This window comes from Fragaria vesca, linkage group LG2, assembly GCF_000184155.1.
Source record: "Fragaria vesca subsp. vesca linkage group LG2, FraVesHawaii_1.0, whole genome shotgun sequence".
Lineage (NCBI taxonomy): Eukaryota > Viridiplantae > Streptophyta > Magnoliopsida > Rosales > Rosaceae > Fragaria > Fragaria vesca.
In genome coordinates, this window is record NC_020492.1 from 17,291,462 (window position 1) to 17,297,348 (window position 5,887).

Here is a 5,887-nt window from a genome sequence, read left to right on the forward strand (position 1 = left end):
CGTCAGCTAAAGTCTGGACTATAGCCGACGACTTATACGTGTGTCGTCGGCTAAAGTCACCACAGACGAGCTTTTCCCGACGAAATCTTAGCCGACGAAAGGTCGTCGGCTAAGATCTTAGCCGACGAATTAAGCTGACAGGCCGACGAAAAATTTTCGTCGGCTAAAGTGCTTGTCCTGGTAGTGCGTACTGCCATCTATAAATTAATCCTCCTTATAATAAGATAATCAGAAAAATCAATACTTAAATTAAATTCGTAAACTGGAAAAAAAATTTAACATTCATATTCGGTAGCTCATGAAATATTGTGATTCAAGAGGTAAGAAGTTCCCCACTAATAAATTGACTTTTTATGAAGGTTTAAAATTTTCATTTATGATATTGATTTAAAAATGTTGATTTAGGTAACTTGATCACCATACTCTAAATTGTTTCCTTATTTGTTCAAATTATAATAAGTTTACGTCAGGCATGAGATTTTTTTGGTCAAGAGATGAACTTCATTGAATATGTATGAGATATAGTGATTGAAATGTATGTTAAGTGTGAAGTGATACTTCATTTAAAGAATGTCTAAAATAGAAGTCATCATCTATATTAACATAAACTAACATACTGTTCTACAAGAATAAACATGTACTAGGTATCCAATGATGATTTCAATAACATTGATAAAAAAGCTAGCCATCTTTGATATAACGATTTGAAGTTAGGAACATATCTTATAGTAACAATCAAATACTAAGTAGTCAATAATGAACTAATAATGTTCCCTTAGAACTTTTCCCTAATAGAATATTCACATTGAAATAAAAGTTATTGTTCACATTGAAATTTAAAGTTATAAACATGTCACATAGTAACAAATAAGTTACAAGTACCGAAAATAACCTAGTAATGTTCACTTAGAACTTTTCCCAAATAGCATGTTCATATTGAACTTTACATTGAAATAGAAGGCATTATCTATATTAAAATTTGAAGTCGACGTTCACATTGAAATTTAAAGTCTTAAACATGTCTTACAGTAACAAATAAGTTATAAGTAGCGGATAATAAGCTAGTAATTTTCAATTGGAACATTTTCTTAATGACATATTCACATTGAAATAGAAATCATTATACACATTGAAATTCACATTCAAATAGAAGTCATTATTCACATTGAGATTTAAAGTAATAAACATCAGCCAATGATGAGCTAATACATAAACAAATAAAGTTCACAAAACAAATAAGTACTAAATAGCTGAATAAAAGAAAGTTCACTATAAAGTTCACTATAGTGAGTGTTGGAGAATGTGGGAGACTCCCACATTGGAAAAATAGTTTTGATGTTAGCCTTCATATGTATTCACTTGGTATATGTGTTAATAGGTTTTGAGTTATATATATGGGCTTCCATATATAAATAAATAAATATATATACATATATATGGGCTCTTGGGGCCTTGTAAATTAAAATCAGAAAACTATTTTTCTTTTTATCTGGATTTTATTTTTGCAACAGATATGTCTGTTGGAAGAGTTTGGTTTTGAACAAACCATTGCAACGTTTCAGTTCTACCAAAGCATTGCAATTGTTTAATTCGTAGTCTATAAAAGACGAGCAAGCCAGATAGATCAGATATAACAAATCATTCTCCTCTTCCCCTAATATTTTTCTGAGAAACACAAAATACAAATTGCCAGGAATTCTGTTGAAGTGCATAAACAAAATTTGATAGTTGTATCATGCAAGATAGACGTCTAAGAAGTTACGTGCATTACAGTAGGGACGAAATTTTGTCTTAGGAGATTGCTGCAAGCAAGCCTTTATCATCAATCAAGTTAGTATTTTGTATTCAAAGCAATTTCGTTTCAAGTCCTGCTGCTCCTGTTCTTAAATACAAAGCAACGTTGATCTTATTTATATCAAGTTTTGGATTCATATTTATAATTCTGTAAGTCAAATTCTTAATTTAGTGATTACAAACAACGTTTTCAATAAAGTGTGATTGATCTGCATATATAATTTCTAACAATCTAAGATAGAATTTCATTTTGAAATTGATAGATGGATCAATCTGCTGTTGTTGCTGGTGTGAAGAACCACATTGAGAAGCTCTTTGTGTTCAAAGGCCTGGACTTCAAAAGATGGCAGCAAAAGATGTTGTTTTATCTAGCAACATTGAACTTGGCACAATGTTTAACTTATGAAGGACCAAATTTACCTACTGAAGGTGATATTCCTGATGAAACTATAAAGGTTGTGGAGGCATGGACTCAAAACGAGTTTTTGTGCATGAATTATATTCTGAATGCCTTGGATGATTCTCTATACGATGTTTATCTATCATTCAAGACTCCTAAAGAGCTATGGGATTCTTTGGACAAGAAGTACAAGTCTAAAGTTGCAAGTGCCAAGAAGTTCATTGTTGGAAAATTCTTGAACTTCAAGATGAGTGACACCAATTCTGTGGTGAAACAAGTGGAGGAACTTCAAGTTACTGCTCATGAATTAAGAGATGAAGGTATGGGGCTAAATGAGACTTTTCTTGTTGCTTCTATCATTGAAAAGTTGCCTCCATCTTGGAAAGATTTTAAGATTTATCTGAAGCACCTATCTGAAAACATGAATCTTGAGCAATTAATTCTCGAGCTTTGTGTGGAAGAAGAAAATCGTAAGAATGAGAGGTCTGACTTTTCCTCTATGGAAGCAAAGGCCAATGTGATTGAAGGAAGTAACTCCAAGCCTCAGTTCTCTTAGAATAACAAGAAGGGAAAGGCGGCTAAGAAAGCATTTACTGCACCAAAGGCTGCTACCTTCAAGAAGAAGATTCAAGGTGGATGTTGGGTGTGTGGAAAACCAAGTCATAGAGCCAAGGACTGCTGCCACAAAAAGGAAGTGCCTGCTGGAAATATCACCCAAGCAAACATAGCAAAAAATCATTTTGTTGCTGTTGTATATGAGGTCAATCTAATGACCAATGCCAATGAATGGTAGGTTGACACAGGTGCATCAAGGCATGTGTTTGTTGATATAAGTCTGTTTGCTACATATGAGCAAGGATCTGGTGGAGAAAATCTCTACATGGGCAATGCTAGCACTGCTGCAGTTGAAGGGAAAGGAAAAGTGATTCTGAAACTTACTTCTGGAAAGGAACTAGCACTCACCAACGTGCTTCATGTGCCTGAGATTTGAAAGAATCTGATTTTTGGTTCTCTTCTTAGCAACAAAGGTTTTAAGCTTGTGTTTGAATCTAATAAGTTTGTACTCACCAAAGGTGAGATGTATGTAGGAAAAGGCTACCTTGCTGAGAGTCTTTTCAAACTGAATGTACTACCTAATAATAATATTAATGCAGGCAATAGCACTGCTTCTATCTACTTGCTTGACTCAAGTGATTTATGGCATGCAAGGCTAGACCATGTTAACTATCGCTCTCTAAATAGAATGATGAATTTAGGATTGTTACCAAAATACAATCCTAATGATGCCGATAAGCATAAATGTGAGGTCTACATAGAATCAAAATATGCAAGGCCTTCTTACTTATAAGTCTGTTGAGAAATCAAACGAAGTACTTAGATTGATACATAGTGATCTATGTGATTTTAAATCAACTCCTAGTCGTGCAAAAAGAATTATTATATTTCTTTCATTGATGATTGCAGCAAGTTTTGCCATATCTATTTGATTAGTACTAAAGATGAAGCTTTGAACATGTTTAAGAAATTCAAAGCAGAAGTAGAAAATCAATTAGATAAGAGAATAAAAATACTCAGATTAGATCGGGGTGGAGAATACATATCAAATGAATTCTCTGAATTTGTTCAACTCATGAAATTATACATTAGACTACAGCACCCTATACTCCAATGCAGAATGGAGTTGCTGAACGCAAGAACAGAACACTTAAAGAAATGATGAATTCCGTGTTGAACAGTTCAAGTGCACCACCTAATTTATGGGGTGAAGCACTCCTTGCTGTAAATTCAATTATGCATAAAATTCCTCATAAAAGGAGCGATAAGTCCCCGTATGAAATATGGAAAGGTAGATTACCCACATATAAAAATCTGAAAGTGTGGGGTTGTCTAGCAAAAGTTCAGATTCCTCTTCCAAAGCGAATTGTTGTAAGACCAAAAACTGTGGACTGTGTTTATATTGGTCCTGCAGAAACAGTGCTGCATATAGATTTTTGGTTCATAAATCTGAAAATGCAGAAGTACAAGTAAACACCATACTTAAATCAAATGAAGCTGAGTTCTTTGAAAATATGTTTTTCTATACGTTCCACAAATAAACGAGTACATGTTGATAATACAAATGCTTCTACTTTAAAGGTTCAAGAACAAGAAATGGAACCAAGAAGAAGTAAAAGAGCAAGGTTGCCAAAGACTTTGGTACAGATTTTATAACCTTTTTAAGTGAGAATGAACCTCAAACATATAAGGCTGCAATTGAATCTTCAGAAGCACCTTATTGGAAGGAGGCAATTCAAAGTGAAGTGGAATCCATTATGAATAATCATACATGGGAATTGGTTGATTTACCACCCGGGAATAAACCAATTGAACATAAATGGATATTCAAAAAGAAGTTAAGACGGGATGGAACTATTGAAAAATACAAAGCAAGATTAGAAGCGAAAGGATATCGCCAAAAAGAAGGTCTTGATTTCTTTGACACATATTTTCCGGTCACTAGAATTACCTCTATTAGATTGCTAATAGCCATTGCTGCCATATATGATCTAGAAATCCATCAAATGGATGTCAAAACGGCATTCTTGAATGGTGAACTAGATGAAGAAATTTATATGGAACAACCCGAAGGCTTCATAGTTAAAGGTCAAGAGAAGAAAGTTTGTAAACTTGTTAAGTCATATATGGACTTAAACAAGCCCCAAAGCAATGGCATGAGAAATTTGACAGTACAATGATGTCTTATGGTTTTACCATAAATGAGTGTGACAAATGTGTATACATTAAACAAACTAAAAATGCTACTATCATTGTATGTCTTTATGTGGATGACATGTTGATAATGGGAACAAACAAAGACATCATCAACTCCACAAAGAAAATGTTAAGTGACAATTTCGAAATGAAGGATATGGGATTGGCATATTTAATTCTTGGAATACGAATTAAACGAGATGGCAATGGTTATGCACTTACTCAATCTCATTATGTGGAGAAAGTCCTAAAGAAATTTGGTCACCATGATGATAGGTCAGTGGTGACTCTGTTTGATCCAACGTGTAAGCGTTCAAAGAACTATGGAGAAAATGTCACAATTAGAATACACACAAATAGTTGGCAGCTTAATGTATATTACGAATTGTACAAGACCAGATTTAGCATATTCAATAAGCCGTTTGAGTCGGTACTCATGCAATCTTAATAGAGAACATTGACATGCTTTAATTAGAGTATTAAGATATTTAAAGCATACAATTAATTATGGTCTTTATTACACAAAATATCCTCCTGTTTTGGAGGGATATAGAGATGCAAATTGGATCTCCAGAAGCACGGATAGTAAATCCACAAGTGGTTATGTTTTTACACTTGGTGGAGGTGTTGTGTCTTGGAAGTCATCTAAACAAACGTGTATAGCACGTTCTACAATAGAATCAAAATTTATAGCCTTGGATAAAGCTGTCGAAGAAGACGAGTGGCTTAGAAATCTCATTGAAGATATTCCATTATGGCCTAAGCCATTAACGGTTCTTTGTATCCATTGTGATAGTATGGCTGCCCTAAATAGAGCCAAAAACACAATGTACAATGGTAAGTCAAGGCATATTAGGCGACGACATGCTACAATACGACAATTGCTCTCCAATGGAGTTATAGCATTGGATTATATTAAATCAAAGGAAATCTTAGCTGATC